We start from the raw sequence: 26,610 nt of genomic DNA, 5'->3' as shown, positions 1-26,610 counted from the left end.
TTTTTTTTTTTTTTTTTTTTTTGAGACAGAGACTGGGATAGAGTGCAGAGGCATCATCATAGCTCAACTGCAACTTCCAACTCTTGGGTTCAAGTGATCCTCCTGTTTCAGCCTCCCAAGTAGCTGGGACTATAGGCTCCTGACACCATGCCTGGCTAATTAAAAATTTTTTTTTTCTTTGTAGAGATGGGATCTTGTTATGTTGCTCAGGATGGTCTCAAACTCATGGCCTCAAGGGATACTCCTGCCCTGGCCTCCCAAAGTGCTAAGATTATAGGCATGAGCTACTGCGTTCAGCCAACTATGATTTTTAAAACAGATGGCAACACCCTAATTTTTCACTTAATAAAGCATATCAATATACAATTTTTTTAAACCAAGTACTAATGCACAGAATATGGTGGAAATAATTTTGTCTCTCTTTTTTAGACAGTGTCTCCCTATGTGATGTCACCCTTGGTAGAGTGCTGTGGTATCACAGCTCTTAAGCAATTCTCTTGCCTCTGCCTCCCAAGTAGCTGGGACTATAGGGGCCAGCTACAACGCCCAGCTATTTTTTTGGTTGTAACTGTCATTGTTGTTTGGCAGGTCTGGGCTGGGTTTGAACCTGCCAGCTCTGGTGTATGTGGCTGGCTCCCTAGCCGCTGAGCTACAGGCGCCAAGCCAATTTTGTCCACTTAATAAATACCCATATAGCACTATATGCCAGGTTCTCTTTTTTCAAAAATTTCTCTTTTTATTTGGAAATAAGTTTAGATTTATAGAAGAGGTGCAAAAATAGTACAGAGGGTTCATAAACCCTTCAACTGTTTCCCTCAGTATTAATCCCCTACCTAACCATAGAACTGCCAAAACTAAGACCTTGGAACAATTACATGTGTATTAACTAAGTTACAAAATGTATTTAGATTTCTCCAGGATCGCACATTGCATTTACCTCCTTTCATCTGTGACAATTTCTCAGTCTTCCCTTGTCTCTGGTGTCTTTCATGCTCTAGAAGAGGATTGAGAAGTTACTTTGTAGACTGTCCTTCAATTGGGGTTTTTCTGATTCGTTTCAGGGTTTAGAGGACATGTATTATTGGAAAGACTAGCACAGAGTATTTTCATTGTGTCCCATCAGATGAGGCTTGATATGTTAATTGCGAACACTTGGTTAAGGTGGTAGCTGCCAGGATTCTTCCCTGCAAAGTTACTATTTTTGCCTTTGCAGTCAATAAACATCTTGGGGAGATCCTTTGAAACTATGCAAATGTAGTGCTTCTGCTTAAACTTTCACCCACATTTTCGCATTCCTCGTGGATCATGTCTGCAGCAATTACTGCTGTGTGGTTCTCGTGGCATTTTTTCCTACTTCCTTTAGTCCTTCTTAATTTTAGTAATTAGAATTTTCCTATAAGGAAAATCTGCCCCTTTCTCCCATTTATTTATCATTTATTTGCATCAGATGGACTTAGGAATATTCAGCTGATTCTCTAAGTGCTATAACCCAATACCATTTGTGGTGGGTTGAATGCACCTCAAAAATTCAGGGGCTATCAATGTGATGGCAAGACAGGTGGGGTCTCTCAGAGGTGATTACACCATGAGGGCTCCTCCCTCGTGAACGGGATTAAGGCCCTTATAAAATTATAAGGCATCACGCAGTGTTTACCTAGTGCTCTTCTGCCACTTGAGGACACAGTGCTCGTCCCCTCCAGAGGACACAGCCATAAGGCACCCTCTTGTAAACACCAGATGCCTGAACCTGCCTTGTTCTTGGACTTCCCAGCCTTCATACCTGGGAGAAATACATTTTGTTCTTGATAAATTATTCAGCCTCAGGTGTTTCGTTACAGCAGCATAAAACAAAAAAGCATTATTATTTATTTTGTTGCTCAAGTTGTTCCATTTTTGGCCATACAAAAAATGGGTGGCCCGTGTGGCCTTTCCACCCCTCCACGGCTTGTTTGCCTGCTTATTGTGGGCTGACTCGTTTACCTTCTGGCAGAAGATGCTTCAGGCCCATCTTGTATTTCCCAGTCTCAGGCCTGGAATCAACTCTCTTTTAAACAGCTGCAGAGTGAGTGTGCCACAGGTAGAGATATGCCATTGTTTCTTTAACCAGAATCCATTTGATAGGTGCTTAGGATCTATTTTTGATCTTCTCCTATTTTAATTTCTGATAAAAATCCTGATGGGTGGGTCATTTTGCACTTAAGCAATTGTTAAAATAAAATGTAAAGTTTTTACAAAGACCTAACAGGTCCTCCCGGAATAATCCCCATGTTATCTCTCTGACCTTGCTCTTGATGTCAGTGCCCCTTTCCCACGGTGTGATGGAGAACAAGGCAGGTCTCCAGCTCCCGTCTCCAGGAATTCATGCCCTGTGTGTTCCCTTTCCTGTGAGTGGGGGCTGGACTTATTCTCTCCCTTCTAATGAACATAATATGATGAGATACCACTTGCAATGAGATACCACTTCTAATATCAGATTATAAAAGGACTGTGGCTTCTGTCCTACCTTAGGTGCTCCCTCTCTTGCTCACCTGCTCTGAGAGCTGTGCTGTGCGCTGTCCTATGGAGAAGTCCATGTGCCAAGGAGCTGAGGGAAGCCTGTAGCTAACAGTTAGCCAGGGAAGGCCTGAGGCCCTCACTCCAACAGTTCATAAGAGATGAAATCCTGTCAACAACCCTCTGAGCAAGCCTGGCAGTAGTTCCTCCCCAAGCAAGCTTTCAGATGAGACTGCAGTCCTAGCCAGCAATGGAAATGTGATTACATCAAAGACCTTGAGCCAGAGGTACTTGAATATAAAGAGTAAAGTCAAAAGAAAAAAGCCGAGGGGAGGGGGGAGGATGGGTGGAGGAAGAGTAGTTGGTGGGACCACACCTACAGTGCATCTTACAAGGGTACATGTCAAATTTACTAGGTGTAGAATATAAATGTCTTAATAACTAAGAAAATGCCATGATGGCTATGTTGACCAGTTTGATGAAAGCATTTCAGATTGTGTGTAAAACTAGCACACTGTACCCCATGATTGCATTAATGTACACAGCTATGATTTAATAAAAAAAAAAAAAAAAGAAGAAAGCTGGGAGTGGAAGGGGTCTTATTAGTTACAGAGACGTCTAGGTAAATCATTCTAGAAGTCCTTCCTTCCCAGGATTGAGACTTTCTTGGCCTGGTATACTTTTCCCGGTAGGACCTTCTACCCACATCCTGGCCAGCCTTCAAGACTGGCCACAGCCACTTCTCTCCTGAGTTCTCCAAATAGAAATAACCATTTTCTGCTTCGGCTTCCTACTCTGTTCTACCTGGCTCATGTCACGGCACACCTCATGCTCTCCCTCGTTGTAGAGTTACTGATACAGCTGGTTTCCCATAAAGACAACCTTAAACTTCCCGAGGGCTGGATTCTCATCTCAGTCAACAGGGAGGTAACCATCCCTCTCACTCCAAGCACTAAGCTCAGCCTCACACATATATATTAGGTAGTCTATAACAACTGGAAAGCCAATATGCAATAATGAGCCTTAAATTACGGGTTTAGGATCCACAGCGGCCCCAGAACTTACCCCATGCAGTATCAGCCATTATAAGCATTATTATCACCACTGAATATTTCATGAATGAATGTTCCCGTCTCTCATAAGGATTTAATTTTCTGCACTCCCTGTAATCTCCCTTTCCAATTTTAGAATTTCCAAGTTTAGAGGCAATAAGAAATAACTCCTGACCAAAAGTTGAGAGCCTCTAGTTTAATTTTTTTTTCATATATCAAGTGCATCTTTTGGTGAAACTGCCATCCAGACTAATAAAGAGACAGAATCTTTACTGAAGAACTTCCAGGCAGAAGCATAAACAGGACTTATACCAATAAATATTCGACTCATTGTCTGAGAGTTTGCTGGCTACCCTGCCATTCCAGGCACAGCTCCTCTTGCAGCAGTCTAGTCTCTCTGTCCAACTGCACTAATTGGACACACAAGTGAGGGAGATAAAGGGAGACTCGGCTAATTGTATTTTTTCATCGGCTTCCCAGAAGAAAAACCCATAATCAGTCATAATTACAAACTTCCCTTGTGGTCTCAAAAAGCGCAGGCCTTCACTGGAGCTCTTCTAAGGCACATCGACGGCAGATAAACAAGCTCTTAGCCCTTTTTGATCTACAGAAACGTTGGTGGAGCAAGAGGAGAGGCTGTAATCCTTCCTGCTGCTGCCTTCGGTTTAGGAGATTCTTGAACTCCGTTAGTCTTAAGCTAGTGATACTGTCATTTGTGGCGTCTCCACCACCCCGGGGTCCCTCTGTGGATAAAAGATGCTGTGTAAACAGCCTGTCAACGTGGACGCCACTGGAGGCCAAGACAGTTCCAAGGCTAGCCCTGGGAAGCCTGTGGCTTCCCGCTCCTCAAAAGTTGCTTTTCAAGAGGGAGAGTGGAGCCACAGCACTGGGCTTTTACTCTAAAAAGAGACCAGCTGCGAGCTGCGGGCCGCCTCGGGCACTCAGGCTGATGTCGGTCCACAGTGGGGCTTGTTCAGCTGAAGGCAGGACTCTCCATACCCTGGAGAGTACTGAGGGCTTTGTTGCCTCTTAATTTGTCCCAAGATCATAGGTTTCTGTTGCCATTAAGTAAGGCAAATCCAAACTGAACAGAACATTGATCTGGAGTCCCAGATGCGTTTGTGAAATACAAATCTTAGTTCCTGAGAATTTAGGTCACTTATGAATGAAGAGGAAGAACTGGGAAGGATGGAGGGAAGGTTCGCTAGTGCATCAGGGCAGGGGGATCCCCAAGATTGACTGGTGGCTCCAGCCTGCCGTCCCTGGCTCTCAGGGGACTTCGGTGGAGCAAGTGCTCACATGACAACCTACACTGCTGTCTGGCAGGAGACAGGAGTGTCCAAATCCTGACAAGGCAGCTAGGGAGACCTCTGTAAATGTAACAACCAGAGGAAAATGGAAACTTCAAAAAGAAACTCTAACAACAAGGAAACCCCACCATGAGGGAGAGGAGTGTGAGTCGTGTGAGACCAGGGAAATGAGAGCAGAGGAAGGGGCGCTAACTGGGCATGGCCCCGTGGGCCACTGGCTGGCTTTGTCTCTGGGCAGACTGCTTACTTTTTCTGTGCCTCAGTTTCCTCATCTCTTTACACTGCATCAGGAGACAGCTGGGCCCTGACTCACTTGCAAGGCCATATTTATTACGGTGGAGAAACACCCAGGCTGTTCCGCCCTGAGCCTCTGATCTTCCATTGACATGCCCGTCATAAAATGCTTCGGTGTCACTTCAGCAAGTTTGCCCATAAATACATTCAGCCCCCAAATTGCTTTAATTACAGAAGAAGGAAATTGCTTCACTTGGCGAAAGGATCTTCCCGGTTTTGCTAATGGCAGTCTGGTATGCATCTGTGATGGGATTTTTTTTTTTTTTTAAGCTGAAAGCCATCAAGCTTAATGAGAATTGGAAAAGTGCTGTGGATCCAGCATTCAGGGTGGGGGGGGGCGGCGCCGGGGGGGCATGCTAGCCCCTCTGGCCACGGCAGATGTCTTCACAATCACACTCTATTCTAGAAGGTAACTGCTGACCTCAAAGAAAGTGCTTCACAAACCAAAGACGTCACTGGCCAAGAGGTCATGATCAAACAGAGAGGGCCAAAGGTTGAGACGCCTTCTTGGGGGTGTGCATTTGGAAATGGGAACCTCAGGCACAAGACCCTGTAACAATTACAGGGAGGCACAATCTGCACGTCTCTAATTCTTTGCTATAGACATTCAAGAAATTTCTTTGCAAAAATCCAAATATCACTTCATTTGCAGTCAGGGAAAACGTCCCAAGATTTCAACACTCACACTCTGGCTCTTCCTCCCAGGGAGCAAGACTGAAGACTGCCTTTGTCGGGCAAGTTTTCCCACCTGGTGGCTGGCTGCCTGTGGACATTAAAAAGGGGCTGAGGTGTTGAGGCACCGATACCCATCATGGACCCCAGCCTCTGGAGGCCGACAGACCAAGTCTGAATCTTGGCTCTACGATTTATCAGTTTTGCAGCCCTGGCAAGTTGCCGAAACCCCTCAGCCTCAGTTTTCCTCATCCATAAAATGGGAGAAAATAGTGTCCACCTCATGGGTCATTTGAAGATCGGACATAGTTGTCATAGGTATGTACCCCAGTAGTGGGCAAACAGCCTAAGGGTTCTATAAATATTTGCAGATCCTCCTGTCAGTGCCACCTTGGCCTCAACCTTTGTGGTACTGTTCTCCTCAGCTCCCTGTCAGAGTCTGGCTTTACTGACTCAGGGACTGGATGGTCTATCTGTAGTGAGAAGTGACCTTGGGAAAAAAAGGGAGTTGAATAAATTCCACCTGGAGCCTAAAGGGGAGCATGACAATGATTTTCTTCTTTTTCTCAACTTGGAGAAACAGAACAGTGAAAAGGTGGCAAACTGCACAGACTTCAGGGTCGGAAAGCCCTGGGCTCAAATCTCCCTCTGCCACTTGCTAGGTGAGTGACTGAGGAAGCTCCTTAAGTCTCAGACACCAGTGGTGAGGAGCATGAAAGAGAATAATGTGAGTGGAGGGGTCAGCACACTGGGCGGTGTGCAGTCCTGGTGTAACCACAGGAGGGCTTGTAATTAATCCTCTACGCACTGGCCAACCCCTGTACCCTGCACTGTACAGCGGGATGCCTCAGGAAATACCTAACGACAGGGACTTTGACACAAGGCTGAGTTGAAACTAACTGTCCTCTGCACTAAGGCCGAGCGGGGCTTAACTGCCATGTGGATTCCAAGGTACCATTGTTTGGGTCACACCTTGGACAATGACTTATGCCGCACTCAAAGTCCAAACAATCTAGACGTCTGAAGAGTTACAGAAAAATGACACCCGTGACTCTTTTGCATTTTGGAGGGCTCTTTGTGTAGGGGAGACTCTGCTAATGGTTTGAGGTGACTACAACACAAGGCAGGCTTGTCAAGCTAAGCCAGGTACAAGTTTAATTAAATACAATTGCTTGCTGCGTGGTCCCTTCCCAAACGGCCTCATGCATATTCATCACTGTAATTATGGTAGTGAAAAAATCCACGACTAATTATTCTGAACTCCCCATCTTCCACATGCCTAGGATTTTTGCATAATTACTGTTGAAATTAATTGTAAGTTAGTTAATTTTATACTTTGTCCCTTCAAAACTTAATTGAAAATTAATTTAAAAGATACCAAAAAAAAAAAAAATCCCCACAAAAACCCACAACAAAACCCCACCATCAGCCATTACGGCAAATCTGGTTTCTCAGATTTACAACGTGCATTAAAAATGTGATGTGATTACTTCTAACCTGACTGAGCGTGGGGTTGTACATGTCAAGCTATAATAAAAGGCCAGTCCCATAAATGTCTCAGAAGTCACATCTCTCTCTCTCTCTTTTTTTTTTCTACCATATAGCACCATTTAGCAACAAAGGCTTGTGATGGGTAGGGAGGCCTGGCAGTGTCTGGCTGTCTTACGGGTACAGCCTTATCCTTCTATCTTCCATCCCTGCAACCCAGGCCCACTCCATCAACATCTGCCCTCAAATCTCTCTACTGGTACCCATTTCCAGGACCCAACTGTAATGTGGCATCCAAGAAACTTCACTTTCCTGCTTGGCAAGGAATACATACCTTCAACAGAATACATAGCTTTTCCCCCTCTGTCCATGCACACTGTTCCCACCAGCTCCTTTATTTGAGTTGCTCTCATTAATCCTGTTTCTTTTTTTGTTTGTTTTGAGACAGAGTCTTATTATGTCACCCTCAGTAGAGTGCTGTGGTGTCACAGCTCACAGCAACCTCAAGCTCTTGGGCTCAAACGATTCTCTTGCCTCAGCCTCCCTGGTAGCTGGGATAAGAGGGGCCCGCCACAACGCCTGGCTATTTTTTGTTTGTTTGTTTGTTTGTTTTTAGCAGGCTCTGGCCAGGTTTGAACCCACCAGCCCCTGTGCATGTGGCCAACGCTCTAACCGCTAAGCTATGGGCACTGAACCATTAATCCTATTTCTAGGATCCTTTCTGCACGGGACCAGGAGGAAACATTTATCGAGTGCTTACCCTGTCCTGCACTAGGCTTTATGCACCAGTATGAGTTTCATTTAATTTCAGCACCTAACACAGTGTCTAACATAGGAAAGACAACCAACCCATCGTTATTTCTTGAGTGACTGCTTTAATAAAGAATATTCACTGCAGACCTACAGAAGGGAATCACTAGCCCCACTTTCACAGAGAAGGAAAGGGAGAGAGGAAGTATATTCCTCAAGTTCACACAGTCAGTAATGGGCAGAGCTCTGGTAGCCAACATTCTCTTCCCACCACTGCCTGCTGCCTGTGGTTTCTGGGCAACATGTCCTTCTTGACCCTGAGTCCTGAAACTTGCTTGGTGTGAACTAAGTGTTTGCATCCTCTGCAAATTCACATGTTGAAACACTAATCCCAATGTGACAGTATTTTGAGATGGGGCCTTTGGGAGGTGATTAGGGTCAGATGAGGTCAGCAAGGTGGGGCTCCTAGGATGGGATTAGTGCCCTGATAAGTGGGGACACCAGAGTGCCTGATGAACTGAGGACACAGCAAGAGGGTGGCCATCTGCATGCCAGGAAAGCCCTTAGCAGAAACTGAAGTAACTGGCACCTTTAAACTTCCAGCCTCCAGAACTGTGGGAAATAAATTTCTGTTGTTTAAGCTACCCAGTCTATAATACTTGTTATTGTAGCCCGAGCAGACTATGGCATCGTTCCCTGGTTTTTTTCAGTTACCTTGGCTATTTTCCTCATGTGTTGGATTGATTCAGGGTTGAGCTGTGAGAGTATAAAGGAAAAGATAACTCAGGAAGAAGACAACAAGTCTTTGGGACACAAAGAAAGCCAGAAAGGCTCCTGTTAAAAGGCCAAGGATAGCACATGCCAAGGAACAACTCGCTGGGAACAAGGCAGAATGCATATACATTAATACGTAGCAATCAAAGCTTCCCGCTACTTCTAACGATATGCTAACGGGGGCCCTTGTTGAGAAAGCAGGCATGTCTTCAAGGAACCACAGAGGATAAGAATGACTCAACCCGTTATTGAGTAGACGGGGAGGAGAAAGGTGGAAAGCAAATGCACAGAGCACAAAGCCATTGATTTTTTTTCTTTTACTCCATAAAACTATCTCTTTTAATGGTAACCTGAGTGACCCAAGACTTCAATCATTTCGGAAGAAACAATTCATCCTCCAAGAGGTTCATAAGCTCTGCAGGTCTCTTATGACCCTGGGAGTAACATCCTTAACAGGGATCCGTTAGAGCTAAAGCTCCAGAAATATGAGAGGTATTTTAAGAAATAAAGCGATGTGCTTGTGCATAACATGAATTTTTCCTCCAAATGTGTAAACAGAGGCTCCCATTCCAGATTAGCCTATAAATGTTAGGTCACAAACCCAAATGAGGTATTTGGAGATAGCCATAAAGCTTTTGGGTCTGATCTGCAGGGCAGGAGAACATGCTGTGGGGGGGCTGGAAGGTCTACGCTGGTGCTGCAAAGTGGCTTTGCAGTGGAAGCCCAGTCCTGGGAGTGAGTGTCAGGTGGGAGGAAGGAAGGGGTGGCCCTAGGAGCTGGATCATCCTGCTCTGTGGGGAGGTAGGGGTGGGATGGGGCGAGGAGGCAGGCCAGGCACCCAGCAGAACTGAGAGGCCAGGATGGCTCTCGGCTCTCAGGAAGGCAGCACATTAGTGAATAGTAGGTATTTCATGAGTGCAGGATGCCATTTTTGTTGGTGAGAAGACGCGCATATGTGTGTGTGTGTGTGTGTGTGTGTTTCAATTCATTCATTAAAAAGATGTGGAAGGTGATTTAGTAAAATGTTAATAGTAGCTATCAGTGGATGGCTAAATTACCAGTGATTTGGGGGAACATGTTTCTGTCTTTTCTGAATTCATTATTATTATTTTTCATTATTTCATAATGAATTAATGCCTCCTCTTCCTTCACGCCCAGGTCAATCACCTGCTCTGTGCTGACCTTCCCAATGAGGACAGTTCTCTCGGTCGTGTTCACCTGGAACCGCTACAGTCATCTGTTGGGCTCAGGACTGACCAAGTCTCCAGCCCCTGCCTATCTAGCTATGTTCTAGACACTGATCACTGTACTATCTAGCTCGGGAACAATTACCCTTCGGTGCCTAAGGGTTATTTGCTTTAGCAGAAGGGAGCGAGAGAAAGACAGTAGTTGAGAGAGAGAAGCAGTCTTAGTAAGAGAATGAATCTTAGCAGTCTTTCATTGAGAGACACTGTGGGGATGTTCTGCAGGCAGGAGAAGCAACAGAGTCAGAGTGAGCAGGTCTATAAAAGAATGTACGTACGTTCCCGACTGCCTGCTCCTGCAGCTTCTTATAAACCTGACTCCCTGGCTCTTAACACCGCAGGTGTAGAGACTGCTAATCACTGATGCTCTGTCTCTCGAGCTCTCACATTAGGAGAACCAAATCTCTCCCCACGCCCTTATCACCAAGGTGTTGCATTACCGAGCTATTACAGGTGTTTCTTATAACTCTGGCTCCTCCTTGCCATCAGGGCTGCTACCGTTACCTCTTTTCATCACATCACTTGCTCCCATCTACTAAGATGTCTTATATAGCGTGCGTGCCTCTCTCAGCAAATTTGGAGTGCTCTAAGAATAGGAGCCATGGCAGGTTTAGTTTTGCTTTATTTTCATGGGTAACTTTGCTCCCATCATTTAAGAACAGCGGTGATGACAAGAATAATGACACCAACAAAGCAGCAGCAGTGGCGTGGAGAGTGGTCATGGCAGTAAACACTTAGCACTTGCTAAGTGCCAGATCCTAAGGAGCTCAGTCATCCCCTTTTTGCTATAGGAGAAACCAGGCACAGAAAGGTTGTGTATCCAGCACAACCTCACACAGCTCCTAGGGTGGGAGCCAGAATCTGTCCCCGCACCAGTGGGCTCCCAAATCCACACTCGTAACAACCTTGACTACACGACCCTTTTATCCAGAACTTAGTACCAGAAGCAGCACCTGAGAAAGTCAAAGACTGATTCCATATTCCTTTTTATAATCCTGAAAAAGTCATCTCTGTGTTTGGATGAAGGGAAAGAAAAAAAGAAAAAAAAAATCAGTCATCTGGGAATGAGAGCAGCAGAATGAAAGAGGGAGTTCAGAAAAACCAGAGTGTTTTGGAAAGAAATTTTCTTTTTCAGAGAGCAGGCCTTGACGCTGCAGAAAAACGTCCCATACAAAGTTCACTGGAGTCCCAAAGTTATTAATAATTTTCTTGAATTTTGAACCATGAAATTTAATTTCCCTGAATGACCAGGGACTGGACAGGGTTCAGTGCCAGTCTCTTTAGGCATTCTACAGCTGGGACCCTGGGCTCAAGTTCCTATAATTCGATAAAGTCAAGGGTTCTGGAACTTCTTAAGTGGCTAATGAAAGAGAAAGAAAACCCTTCATTGGAAAGTTCCCCAAGCTCGACGTAAGAGGGCTGGGCCCTAGAGAACAGATGGGGGTCCACCACTAGGGTTAATACACATCAAGTGGCTTGTGGGTTGCATGAGGGATTTGGGAAAAACTGTGCAGATATGAGGGATTACTGATCTCTCCCTCAAAAAGCAGGCAGAAGCGGTTATATTTGCATGGTCTTAGCAGAACAAGACTGTCTATGCAGCCAAGGGCCCCATGTGCATTGTTAGCCAGAAATATTTAACGGATTAGGACCGCGGGTACTGGCAGACAGACCTGATTCAAGTTGTTCACAGGATATGAATTCCCCAGGGTAAAACCCAACACACTGGCATCATTCCAGGTGAAAGCAGAGATAAAACTGGAAGAATTCAGGCTGCTCCATTCATTTGAAACCCAGAAAGTGGGGCTCTCCTTATAGCTTATTGTTTCAGGATTAGCGTATGTAATGTCAGTGCCACACTGAATACCGATGAGATGGGGCCTCACTTCATTAAGCATTTGATACGGTTAAACTGCCGCCCCGTTGCAAAGCCGACCGAAACCAGCGCCCACTGACAGCTTGTCCTACACGCGGAATGTAAAAGTATTACTTCACTGGCTGGAGATGAACTTGCCCCTTCTCTCCCTCTAGTCACTGTAAAATCAGGAGGAAAAAAATGTACTTGTTCAACTCCCTTGTGTCTTAGAATAAGAAAAGAACACATTTCCTACCATTTCTACTGCTTTCTGGCTCATGCCAAAGATATTAAATAACTCAGTGAAGCCAGATGTATCCTATTCCTGCCAGAGCTTAGAAACAGACCCAGCTACCAGGCAGCTGTGAAATAGAGCAGCAATCTGTCAGGATTTAATTAGGCCAGCTTTTTGGATGGGTATACTTTTTTTTTTTTTTTTAATTTTGGGGTGGACATTTTGGCCAAAAGTTGGAATGGGCTAACTATGGCTTAGTCATGGGATGTAGCCAGGGCAACGTCCCTTTCTTGACTGGCCGATGCTAAACATGACTGGAGATAGACCCTGAATTTTATGCACCTACAGGGGGTTAACCGAGGGATGTCTCTGGCTTTCCTGCTCTTCCCTGCCTCGATGCCAAATTTGCTCTGTCACTGCTGGGTGACTGAGGAGGGGGCCACAGAGGGACTTAAATGCGTTGTTCATTAAGAACAGCGATCCAACGATCTGCTGTGCAGCCCTTTCATCTGCCTTTCAGAATCAGCCGTTGTTTTTGCCCTGTGTGAAAATGTCCCATTCCTGTTCCGTTGTTCTTGCCATACTCTGAGCCTTAATAATGAAAAGCTCCTTGAATGTTCCAAAAGGATTAGATGGTGGGACTTCAGGGGCCAAGAGCACAAGATCAGTTGGAACACCAGAAATGGCCAATAACAGGGCATGAGTTGGACCCTGCACAGTGTTATGAACGTGAGGTCCGAATATAATGGGAGCACTCACGTGGTACCACGAGACATAGGCCTTCATGCACTAACCTGCAACTCACAAACTATTCTTTTTAGTAGGGTGCTCACAGGAGAATTTAGAAGCTTTCCTGCTGGCTCAGCATGTTGCCAGTCATCCCAAATACTTCTACCCTTATTACTAATAACAGTGAAGATGATGATGATCATAGCTATCACTAATACTTACCAAAGGTTTCTGATAAGCCACCATCTTTATGTAATTTCTCATATAGATTATCTATCTCATTGAAGTAGGGCTATCACTCCCACTGTACAGATGGTAAGACTGAGGCACAAAGAGGTATAGGCAAGGCAGGAGGGAGGAGGCAGCAGCAGGAAGCTCTGAATAACAGGCTGCCCTGTGTCTTGATCTTACAACCACAGTGAGATCCTTGGCAGGAGAGGGAAGTGAGAAAAGCCATGTTTATAAAAATTGTTCTGGCAACTTTATGTAGAATGGGCTATGGCTAAAAAAGAGAGAGAGAGACTCAGGGTGGCTAGATACCATGTTTCCCCGAAAATAAGACCTACCCAAAAAATAAGCCCTAGCAGGATTTCTACGCATTTGGTAAATATAAGCCCTACCCCGATAATAAGACCTAGTGATGGGCGTGGCTATGCATTTCAGCATGGAGCAGTAAGGAAGACTGCAATACCTTTTATCTGCCACAGCTCCTTTCTCCGAGCTGTTAGCACTTGCACAGGTGCATGTGTGGTAACTGCAGTCGCAGGCATCCTATTGTGCTTATGTGAACGGCTGGGGGAAAGAAGTTCATGCATCACTAGCGCCAGCCCCACCAACAAGGTCGGCCTCCTGTCAGGTTCCAGAAGAAGATGACTTAACTATATTTGAATAAATGTAGATTGTTGTATTATACTTAATAAAAATAAGACATCTCCTGAAAATAAGCACTAGTGTGTCTTCTTGGGAAAAAATAAATATAAGACAGTGTCTTATTTTTGGGGAAACACAGCTATTTTGGTGGCCAAGTAAAATGATAATAGGCCTTCCAAAGGGCAGAGGCTATGGAAAGGCAGATGCAGGAAAGTATTAGCTATCATCATGAACTGAGGTCTCCCTAGTTACCACACGTGGGGCTGAGCAATTGGTACTCATCAGCTCACAGAATGTTCACTGCCATCTCAGGGGATGCGGGATTATACCCATTTTACAGATGAGGAAACTGAGATTCAGAGAGATTCAGTGACTTTCCTGGTAAGATACAGACAATAGGATATTGAGTTAATAGCTAATAAATGATAGGTGCTATTCTAAGAGCACATCTTAGGTATAGTTTAATCCTATAAGATAGGTATTAATCACTATCGTCCCATTGCACAGAAGAGAAAATGGAGGCTCAGGAAGTGAAGTAATTGCCTCTAAGTTGCACTCAGCTAGTAAGTAGCAAAAGCATGATTTGAACCCAGTTTGATTTGGCTCCAAAGTCCGTGCCCTCAACTGCTTGGCCTCTAGGACCTGGTTGGATTGGCCTGGGAGCATGTGGCAGGATCTCAGAAAAGAAGATCTGAGATCACGTGGCCATTCACCCAAAGAGGTGCCAGGGATTAGACAGGTCACACATTCTGCCCTTGGAGTTTTAAGGTAGGTGGCCTAGTCAATGCTCTGTACCTAATCCAGGTTGCCTAGGAACACAGGAGACAAGAGAACAAATTCTTACCCTGCACCTATTCCAGATATGGGGCGTGTGGCTTAGCTTTGAAGACCAGAGCAGTATTAGAACTCAGGTCACACAAAGAGGCCTTGTGATACTTTGTGTGTGACCCAAACCCACTTAGATGGCACCTCCGCCACCCCTCCTGGTTTGTGGTAGACTGAAATGCTCAAAATTGGATTTTTCAATAAACCACTCATCCTGCAGTTATCCTGCAGAGAAAAAAAAAAGTCAGGTCATGGGCTTCTGAAATGTTCCTAGCGTATCTGTGCTTCCATCATTAAGGTGAATACAAGATTGGGAGGTGAGTCGGGACACAGGTGATCTACGCGCTCAGGCCATGGGTTGCAAGCCCAGAGGTACTTGAAAGAGGCCTTTCTCCGACAGCTCAGTTTTACAACACAAGTGCTGTTACAGCCCCCTTGTTCTTACACAGTGCATTCTTGAAATCCCGTTTTTATTCCTATCAAAGTAATGTGCACACAATTTAAAGAATCACATAGTTGTATGAGGCCTGATGAAAGAAACAGCATTCTTTGCCCCTCGTCTCCCTGAAGCAATCATTTTCTACTATTTTGGTCAGGTCCTTTGATAGTTTACCTCCATATCGCTAAATAATATGCGTATGATACCACTTCGTGATTTTTTAGTTTTAAGAATTATCTATGATCGTCCCCCTTGGAAGGTGAGGGTTTAGCTGTAGTTTATCCCCATCTCTGCTACCACCACACACACACACTTATCAAGGCCCCTGGTTAGATGGTAATTATAACCAGTGTTTTTCTTATCTTGATCAAGAAAATGTCACTGATGGGCAACATACGTGGTCCTAAACACTTTTCTTCCTGGGAAAACCGTTCATTTTCCCTGGAGTTAATACAACCTTTATTTCCCCCATTTGTTCAGTGTTCTGTATATTTCTCACTAATCCAAACATAAGCTCTGCCCCAGCTTTGTAAATCTCCTCTCAATGGAGTCAGGACCACTAAGAATTCTATCAATTTCTTTTTATAGAAATACCTCCCCAAGCTGGGCACAGTGGCTCACGCCTGTAATCCCAGCACTCTGGGAGGCTGAGGCGGGTGGACCTCTTGAACTTAGGTGTTTGAGACCAGCCTAAGCAAGAGGGAGACCCTGTCTCTACTAGAAAATAGCCAGGTATGGTGGTGGGCACCTTCTTAGGAGTACATAGTTCTAGTTATTTAGGAGGCTGAGGCAAGAGGATCACTTGAGCCCAAGAGTTTGAGGTTGCTGTGAACTATGATGATGCCACAGCATTCTACCCAGGGTGACAAAGTGAGACTCTGTCTCAAAAAAAAAAAAAAGTTAAAGAAAAAAAGTGGGGGAGGAATATCTCCCCAAGCCTTCTGATCCACTCCAGTCTGGACGGGGGGGCTCCCAGGCCTGTCATACAGTGGCCACCCCATGACGGCCTGTCAACATCAGCTCAGAGGTCCCCTTTCACTCTCACTTGGGTCGCAACTCCAATTTCTCATATCTTGTGTTTTTCTTTTTCTTGGTTTATCCCTTGGTTTTGGGAAAGTGCATTTATTAGTAGCACCCTGGAAGGGCCATATGAAGGTAACTTATAAATCATTTCTAGAAATGTCTTCATGGTACAGAATTTGAGTTGAAATGATTTGTTTCAGGGCTGTCCTCTCATACCCAATGTGGTTCAGAAGCTTGATGCCATTTTGATTTTTGGACCTTTATATAAAATCTGTTTTTACTTATTTATTTTTGTAATGTCCTCTCGCGAAGCTTGTGCCATCTTCTTTTTGCCCAGTGCTCTTACTCTTCATGATGGGCATTTGTGGGGTTTACTGTCATTCACTGACCTGAGCATTAATTAGGTGGGACCCTTTCCATCCAAAAAGCACTGTTCTTTGGTTCAAGAGATATTTTCTTCAATTTCTCCATTTTCTCTTAAGAATTCCTACTATTTGGGTGTAATTCTCCTAACCAGGTCCTCGATTTTTCTTACTTTCTATATTTTTGTGTTCTTTGACTTTTAGGAACATAGCCTCAAATTTCTGTCCCAACCTTTTCCTATGTTAAACATCTATGAGTTTTTTCTTATTTACTCCTTTAAAAGGGGGTGGAGGAACATGCGGCTTTTATTTCAAGAATGTAATATCTTCAGTTCTTTTATGCTTTTCTTTTCTTCTTCTTATTATTTTAAGATTCTTTCCAAAGTACTTTTTCCTCCCCTTCCCTTCCTCCCCACCCCTTGCCCTGCCTTCTCTCCCCCTCCTTCCTCTTCCTTCTTTCTGAATGTGTATGAACGCTCTGTGTTTCATGGTCAGGGCTTCCCTCAAGTGTCTGGTGATCCTTGGCTGTCACTTGTGTTTAAGTGTGAGGCTCTGAGAAGCTCCCAACGGTGGGTATTGACCATGACCTTCACCATAAAATGATTCAGTCAGGCCATTTCAATGGGGCCATTTAATTTCAAACTGGTGCATTTCCCTACAGATGACTCTCCTAAACTCGTGCTTAGAAGGTACCTGAGCCTGGCTGACTATATCCTGGGGACGGATTTAAGGAAAAGCCATCCTCTTTCTAGTCCCAGCATCACCTCTGTTTCCAGAGTGATCTCACGCTGCCAATTCCCATCCCAGGCCTTCTGGAAGTACATTAGGTGTTTCCTGGTTCTCCCCAGAGCGAGCTTAGAATTCCACTTTTGAGTTCACTAAGTGACTGCACATCCATTTGTTCTCCAGTTGCCACGTTTTTGTTGCTGGTTTTTCCTTCTCCTTTTCCTTTGCCCCTGTGAATTCACCTTTCACAAAACCACTTCAGTGGATTTTAGAAGGAGGCAGAGGTAAGTGTGTGTGTTCACGTTGCCACTTAAAACCACAAGTCTTGAAGGGAGGTGGTTGTGTCATTTATCCCCCCCAGTTGCCTGGGTCACCCGGATTTTTTGGCAAGTGACACTAACAGAATTGTGTGTGCCCTGTGCTGCGGTGGCCGGTCTCTTCTTGGTGCGTGCACCTGTCAGCCTGGAAAGAATGCTGGGCCTACAGTAGGAAAAGAGGGGTTGGGTTAGCTCGAGCTCTGATTCCTGCTCGTTGTGATCTGTGGTCTCATTTGTAGTCTCAGGATAATAACCCCCAACCCTATGTACTTTCAGGGTTCTTAGTGGGATCAAACAGGATAATGACTGTGAAAGCACTTCAAAAAGCCGAAAGTACAACAGAAACTCAAGGCTTTGCTCTTACTTAAAAACTTCACTTTCATCTCCCGAAATTCAATCTACTGTTATCTTGGCCTATCTTCAGGAGAAAGAGGCTTGTCTCCAGTAATCGTATACATCACCCTTGTGGCATTCAAAAGAAATGTCCTTTAGTCATGGCGACATGGGACACAGGATAGTGTTTCTCCCTCCATCCACACCGTCCAATTAGTTGCCAAAGCCAGCCGGGTTCCACATCATCTAAAGTACACCCAGAGTCTAAGATAGTGTTATTGAGAAGGACTGAGTGAGATGAGAATCTTCTATGGGCGTCCATTCCACAACAGGTCTGTTTTGCAGCTGAGTTGTCTGTCCCTAGGAATGCAGGAGGAAGAGTGGTGATACCTATACAAACAATGGATACACTCTAGTCGCTGAAAACACGCAGGGCCCTGAAAAGATGCCTACCATAATCTTTTTCGACTCTGTCTCACAGATGCATTTCCTGACAGATGACTCTTCTAAACTCGTGCTTAGAAGGCACCTGAGCCTGGCTGACTATATCCTAGGACTCCACCTGGTGCCGTGGTGTCATAGCTCATAGCACCCTCAAACTCTTGAGTGCTAGTGATCCTCTTGCCTCAGCCCTCCAAGTTGATGCTGGGACTACAGGCGCTCTCCACAACACCAGCTTGGTTTTTAGATATGGGCTCTTGCTCAGGCTGGTCTCAAACTCCTGAGTTCAAGTAATGCATACAACTTGGCCTCCCAGAGTGCTGGGATTTCAGGCGGGAGCCGCTGCTAATCTTAAGTGATAGAAGCCAAAAAATGAACCACGAGTATGACTGCATTCTTAGAATAAAACAGCAAAATCTAAATATATATAGGTTTATCTAAGGCCTGTATGTTTGTATTGTAGAGGTACATGACAGACATCTATACAGGGCTGGATAACAAAGTTCACACACTCATCCTACAAAAAGTGCTACATACCTCGCTGCTGACCATCACTTGTATCACTGTGCTCCCCTTCCAGGTACTCCCATTGGGAAGCTCTGAATTGATGCCAGCACCTAGTCCACCCTTCACAGCAATTCTGGAACTCCTTTTCTGGAATGGCCATTCAAGCTGTTATAGTGTGAGGACTTACAATTAAGTTGGTGAACTCATCCCAGGAAAAAGTGCTGAATGTCACTGCAGTTACCAGATGGCCAAGGGAATACTTTGAAGGTGACTACAGCGATATTCAACAATGAGGTATGTAGCACGTTTTCTAGAATGAGTTCACAAACTTAATTGCCAGACCACATACATAGAAAAGGTCTGGTTGCAGTCTCATCAAACCATGCTGGTCACTTCTGGGGAATGGGACTGGAGGTGGAAAAGGAGTTTTGCCTGTGACTTTTTACAGTTCTGAACAGTTTCATCTTTCTTATAACACGCATACATTATTTCTGATAAAAAAAAAGGGGTAAATGTAAATTAAAAGAGTAAAAAAGAAAATGGAATCTGAGAAGAGAAGTAAAGGTAACAAGAAGCTGGGGAAAGATGGATGGTGAGGAAAGGCTGAGAATGGTGCCAGGACAGGACAGGCAGGAAGTGCGGGCAGGACACACAGCTCTGCTAAAAACACGGGAACAGGCGTAACTACAAATGGATCCTCTCTGGGCCGGGACAACCACCTGCATCACTACGCAAGCTCCACTACCATCTTCAGGGTGAGAAGAACTCAGCTTTTAAAAACTGTAATTTCCACACAGCAAAATGTACACATCTTAAGGGTACAGTTCAATGACTTCTGAAAAATGCATATGTGCAGATAACCCCAAATCTTCTAGCCATGCAGAGGCAAAGATCTGCAGGAGATGAGCTCACTCAGCCATGATCAAATGCAGGAGTGGGCGCTCAGTAGGGGATACATGCTTCGTCTATCTCCTTAATTCTAGATGACGACCTGCCTGGTAGTGCTATCTAGTCTTCCCCTTGCATTTCCCAGAGACTTCCTGGTTCTGTACACTTCTAATTCGACTGTCTCCTGGCTCAGGAACTCTCATGACTCTTGGCAATGAACATGGTAACCCTACACCATACAGGCAATCAGTCTGGGAAGAATACACTGGGCTAAAAAGATCCTTGGAGGTGGACCAGCTCTGCAATAAGCCAGCTACAGCTGTCAATTTCCCCTTTGAAAGTAGGAGCTGTCAGCTCCTGTGTCTCACTGGGTGAGAGGAGGCGATTCTACAGGTGTCGCCAGTACCTGCATAGACTGTAGTTTGTCTCATCTAGCAAAATAACCATGATAGCTCATGTTTACCGCGTGCTTAATACACGCCGAGCATTATATTCTAAGCACCTTACATGATTTATCTTTACATGGCACCATGAGATAAGAACTCCCATTATTTCCACTTCACAGATGGGGAACTCAGGCACAAAGATGTGAGTAATTTGCTCAAGGTCACAGAATTCGTGATAGTGTGAGGATTGGAACCCAGGCAGCTGGTGACTCCAGGGTCTGTTTCTTATCAGCAAGGCCATACTTTCTCTCATTCAGAGAAGGACAAGCAGACCCGGGTTTATAAAGTGTTGCCTCCTGACTTCTTGGCTAGAGTTTTCTTTGCACAGACTCTGTGGCCTCCAATACATAAAAATGTCAAGTCCATCTTTCTTCTCCAAAGTGGCAAATGTACAGTCATCTCTAGATATTGCTAGGTCACAAAGGGGTCTCTTAGCTCTGTCTAGACACAAAGCCAACCGAGCATAATGCATGACGGTGTTTTATAGCTGGAGGTTTTTATCTTGTTTCTTCTCTGAGGAGCTGGCTGATAAATCAGGCTTCACAGGTGAAGAGGAATATGTGTTTTCAAGAGTGACTTTCAGAAGCAGAGTGAAGGGCGAGCAAAAATGCAGCAAAGAGAGGCATCCTTCAGAACCAGTGGCAATCTCACCTCAAGAGGCCAATTAATCCAACTGAGGGAATCATGAAAACGAGAGCCACTGAGCCCAGGTCCCGGCTGTCTACCCACTTTTCAATGACAGAAACTGGAGCACGCCGTCCAAATCACATTCATCAGTCTCTGCGGTGAACACAGCCACCCTGTGCCACTGCGTTAATCAAACTGCATTTACTGTCCAGAGGCACATGGCGATTGTGAGAGGGAAGATTAGCCCAAGTCGTCTGAACAGCTGTGGTCCCTACTCCCCACACTCTCAGCATCTAATGCCTCTTACCCTTTAGACCCTCCCTTTGTCTCCTCCTAAATGCCCTATTTGATCTTCATGTTGCATCATAGTAACTGTTGCCTTCAGACTTGAGCCATCTCATTTGATATTCCTGGGGACACCGTAGGGAGAACAAGAGTAAAAAATCTTGAGTAAGATAGGATCTCACTCTAGGGAGAACAAGAGTAAAAAATCTGAGTACGATAGGATCTCACTCTTACTCAGGCTAGTCTCAAACTCCTGACATCAAGTGATCCTCCTGTCTCCACCTTCCAAAGTGCTAGGATTATAGGTATAGATTTTAGGCCAATGTGCCTGGCCTAAGCATCTGAATATCACTGAAGAAGAGTTAAAAAGAAAAAGGTAACCACCTAGAAAATTGAAGCAACTTCTCTCCCAGGCAATGGTGAGCTGAGTTTGAGTTTTGGCAAAGATGAACAGAAGTCAAGATCCAGAGCCAGCCCAAAGTGGGGGAAGTAAAGGAGACCCTCTATTATGCCAGGACTCTACTATAGCACAGACATTTAGGGTAAGGAGGAACCTGAAGTAAACCCCCTCTAGCTCAGGAGACTGAAGGGAGAGTTGTTCTAGTGACAGATTCCACAGGGGAGATGTGGAAGAATTTGTCACCACAGGGGACCTTCTCATGGACTGTGTACTTTGGGCTTGCATTACTTAGATGGTCCAGGGAACTTCACAGACATGGTTTGAAATGATACTGAAATGGCAGTGTCCCAAGACACCTGGTAGGATTTTTCCAGAATAAGGCATTTTTATCATAGTCCTCAACAAATCCCCACAAACAATTTTTCAATGACAATGAGCCGTATATAGACCATATAGCCAATAATACCTGGGGATACAAGGCACCATGAGTAGAATAGAAAAAACAGTCGACAACAGAAACAGACACATAAAGACTGCAGGTAGTAAAATTATCAGAACAAACCGTGAACATATTACTAAGTTACTATGAGATAAAAGAAAAGCTTGAATATGTCCATCTGCAGGGAATACTAAACTATTAAAAATGTTGAAATAAGGGTAGACATAAAGTTCATGTGCAATTTAAAATAATTGTAACTTTAAACTGCACACCAACTTTATGTCCACCCTGTATGTGTGAAAAAAGAATAAAATAACGCATCTAGAAGTGAAAGGTACTGTAACTAAAATGAAAAATTCAACCGACCAATTCAACAACAGTTTAGACACAGATGAAGAGAGAATCAATGAAATGAAAGACAACTCAAGATGAATTATTCAGAATGCAACAGGGAGAGACACAAAAAGATGAAAAATACAGACAAGAGGCTAACGTACATGGAAACAGTCTGAGGGTAATTCAAATTATGGTGCACAACAGAATCACCTTTGGAGTGTATTAAAACATGGATTCGGAAGCCCTAATCCCACCTATTTTGATTCCTTAGACCAGCCCGGGACACAGAAATACGCAATGTTAACAACTGTGCAAGCCACTCACACTTTGTGAAGAATTGGAACAGTAACATTTGGGTGGCAAACGTTAGATTTTTTTCCTCTTATCCAAACTAGATTACATTTTCAACTCTCACTAACTATATCATTCTTACTCAGAAGAGCTGGTACGATGTGCAGTATGTGTATTGCTCTGTATGTTGTGGTCAACATCATGTTTTGCTTTAATCCAATAGTGGTTTACACAAGAAAATCCATCATATTTAGATACCCAACATTTCTGTTTCTAAATCAAATAATCTTTCTTTGGAAAACAAGTAATCACTCCCTCGTTTTGCTAGGGTATAAATTTATTACCTTTGCTTAAATTGGGGTTTCACAAAACTATATGCTGCTTGCCTTCAATTAGTGCCAATCTGTGGAAAGTATCTCTCAAATGTTTTTACCACTGTGTGTTTATGGCAGGATCACTTAACCCGTCTATCTTTCACCTTCCCCACCTGTTACCAGAGCACCCCACCATCTCTGTCCCCTGGTGACAGGCATCAAGTAGCTCAGCACAGCACCTTGTATGCTGCAAATCCTCAAAAAGTAGAAGTCATTATTAATATGTGATGAACCCATTTCTGAACTGTGGCCCCAACTTCATAGAGCCTTTTCTTGTTTTCTCATCTCTCCAAATTCCTCATACTTCTTCAAAGACAGCAACTTCTTACTCCTTTGCTTAAGGCTTAGTCTAGACTCTGCATCTGCCTAATAAAAACTAAAAAATCCTGCATTATTAAACTTAGATACACAGCTTCTGGTCATTCCAGAAATGTCTTTTGAAGATGCAGAAGACAACAGCTGAAGGTGAAAGCCTTTGCAGCTTGTCATCACATCCTGCCTTACAGAATGGCACTGTGCACCGTCAGGGACCTGCAAGAGCTGCAACAGGGAGCTGAAGGGGCCTGGCGATGTTCTCGGTCCCCACTTCAGGGGCATTGAATGAGGGGCTTGTGGAACTTCTGAGGCCAAGAGAAGCAAGTCTCCCAGCACTGCAAATGCAGTAATAAGCAGCTGCTATCACCGAGACCGGAATCCACTCACTATTTTCTTGACGGGAAGAGTGAATAGGGCAAGTGAAAAAAAAAAATCCTGTGAGCTGATGCTAAAATTTTAACTTAGGGGACCAAAATCTGAAGGTCACTCAAAGCTACTGTACTTCTAACCTACGTTTCTCTACTTCCTAAGTCTATGTTACTGTGTGTGTGTCCTCTCTCTGAAACCTACAAACGTGTGCACCTTGTGTTGATCAGCACTACACAGTTTCAGACTTCATAAATTCCATCTGGAAAGGACTGGATCACAAGCAATGGCCTCAGGATCTAGTCCTAATTCCACCCCAGGAATTGTTTTTGATGTTGCTTCAATTGCCCGAGGGATCCTCCTCATAAAATTTTCGCCCAGGCCAATTTCTTCAAGTGTTTTCCCTACACTTTCTTCTAGTATTTTTATAGTTTCATGTCTTAAGTTAAATCTTTAATCCAGTGAGAGTCTATCTTAGTTAATGGTGAAAGGTGTAGGTCTAGTTTCAGTCTTATTATAGGTCACCAGCCAGTTAGCCCAGCACCATTTGTTAAATAGGGAATCTTTTCCCCACTCAATGTTTTTAACTGGCTTGTCAAAGATCAGGTAACGGTAGGTAGCTGGGTTCATCTCTTGGCTCTCTATTCTGTTCCCTACATCTAGCTCTCTGTTTTTGTGCCAGTACCAGGCTGTTTCGAGGAATTGTTTTCAAATAAAGAATGTGGAGCTACTTCTGGTTTAAAGCTCATCAATTTCTCTTAGTTCTCCTTCTCCCTTCAAAGATTTGTTACCAGCTGTTTCCATTGCTCCTGGAATAAGATAGATAAGTTCCTCCTCCCTGTTATCTTCAGGCTGGGATCAAAGTTTTAAGGCCAAAGTTAGGGAGGGAGGGAAGTTAGGGAGGGAAGATGTCTCCTAGCGGCTACCATCAGTCAGTCTGACCTTTATTTCTGATGCTCGTGAGCTAAGGATGTGTGTGTGTGTGTCTGTGTCTGTGTGTACGAAAAACAGAGAGGAGCAACCAGCTCCTATCCTCCCATCCCCCTGCAGGGTCTTCTGATTAACAATTTAATGACACTTTACATTTTCAAAATGTTATCCAACCATTAATAATTGAGCACCTTTTCAAAAACAGTGTTGGGCTGCCTTCTCAGGAGAGATGAAAAGCTGTAATTAGAAATATGGCAGTCTATTCAAAGAGGCCACATTTAATTAGTCAATTTTAATTTAATTTAGGTAGGGTCTATACACAACAGCTCCTACCCAGCCCCAGAGCAGGAGATGAGTTTCAGAAGGCACCCTCATGAAAGCCTGGGATGCTTGCCACCCCCTTAAATAGTCCAGAGCTGGGGCTTTGGAGTCTGAGGAACTACATTTGAGTTCTTGGCCCTACTGGCCTGTGGCCTTGGAAAAGATACTTCACCCAATTCTGTTTCCTTGTCTATAAAACGTGGATAATAAAGCTGCCTGCATTTCAAAGGCTGATAAGAGGATTACTGAGAGGTGATGCTTATTCAGCACTTACTTAGCCAGGGGCCCAGTTCACTGTAATGTGAGGAAATATAGCTGCAAAAAGACAAAAAATTTAAAGGCAATTATCCCAGGTGATGCAGGGTAGGGAGAAAGACTTACTTTTTCACCTTAGTCCTGTAATTCTTAGGTTTTTTAATTTTTTTACCATTAGTATGTGTTACTTTTATAATAAAAGCAAATTAGTTATTTTAAAGACTAACCAGAGCTTTTAAGAGGTGTCAGCAGTTAATAAATAACTTACTAACTGCTTGCTTACTTATTTCTATCTTTACAGCCCACCTAGACCACAAGCCCACTGAAGACAGAGGCTTTTATTGGGAGGGCTTGTTCAGGTCTCGATGAGGCTGAAAGTTAATAACATAGAGCCAGTTACAGGGCTGAGAGTCTCCAATCTGTCCCAGAGACCAGATGCCAGAGGCCACACTGAATTTCAAGAGGTGACAGGTCTCCAGCTGACTCTCTGATCTGTTCTTTCTGCGAGGTGCACCCCCTGATCTGCACATCTCTGTTATTGGTGGCTCCATCCTTCCATTTCTTCAGCCCCAAACCCAGGCGTCATCCTTGATTCTTCTCTCACGTGCTGTATCCAATCCACAAGCAATTCCAATCGACCTTTCTTTCCAAACACAGCCAGCAGTGACCACTTCCTACCACCTCCACTGGGACCCCTGACCCTGGATCACGGCAAGAGCTTCCCAACTGCCCCTTGCTTCCACCACTGCCCCTGAGTCTAGTCTCAACACAGCAGCCCGGAGGAGCCTGTGCAAACGTGAGCCAGATGTGACTCCTCAGTTCAAAACTCCCCACTGGCTCTGTCTCATGCAGAGCAGAAGCCGAAGTCCTGTTGTCTCTGAAGGCTTCACCCTCTGGCTCCCTTCCCAGGGTTCCCTGTGTACCCGCCTACTTATTCCTATGTTTATAGTCCACTTAGACGGCAAGCCCATGGGAGACAGGGAGTTTTGCTCATCTTACTCACTGCTGTATGTCCACTGTCTGCCACAGGCAGACGCACAGTGAGTACATTTGGCGTAAACAGCACCGACAGACGTGGAATCCAGGAAAACCAGCCTTGCAGTTGTGTCCTCTGAAACTTAGGTTCTCTGAGCCACAGGCAGCAGAAAGGGGTGAAGAGCTGGACAAACCCCAGCTAGAGAAGAGCTGCTGATTTATAACAGAAGAGACCCTTCAAATACCGGGAAGGCGAGGAGAGCGGTAGTGGTTCGAGGCAGGGAAGACCCTCTGGGGCAGGGTGCAGCCCTGGACGGGGCAGCTTCAAGGAGGAAACTGACAAAGCATCTCTTCTCATCTAAGCTTTGAGGGCTGGTCATTTTACAAATGCTGTTTTATTTACTTTTCCCCAGTAGCCTAAAACAGAAAGTATTATCCCATTGTATAGATGAGAGCTACTCAGGTCTGAACAATTGGGAAACTGTTGAACTGGATTCAAACTCAGATCCATAAGGTCTGCTGTCCCAATGGCTCCCATGAGATGTTTTAGCAGCAGTGAACGTCTGAGATGCCTGTGAAAAATACACATTTCTGGGCCCCACCCTTTGATGCACAATCTCCAG

The 26,610-nt window shown here is 44.5% G+C and overlaps 1 protein-coding gene across 1 annotated transcript in view; it reads right to left on the bottom strand.

Moving 5' to 3' along the window:
- Positions 1 to 26,610, bottom strand: part of LDLRAD3 (low density lipoprotein receptor class A domain containing 3) — a 175,254-nt gene that overhangs the window by 18,457 nt on the left and 130,187 nt on the right. The window lies entirely within an intron of this gene.

The sequence above is a fragment of the Otolemur garnettii genome, unplaced genomic scaffold (genome assembly GCF_000181295.1).
Source record: "Otolemur garnettii isolate 467f Iridium unplaced genomic scaffold, OtoGar3 scaffold00001, whole genome shotgun sequence".
Lineage (NCBI taxonomy): Eukaryota > Metazoa > Chordata > Mammalia > Primates > Galagidae > Otolemur > Otolemur garnettii.
This window is presented reverse-complemented; position numbering and strand designations above follow the sequence as displayed.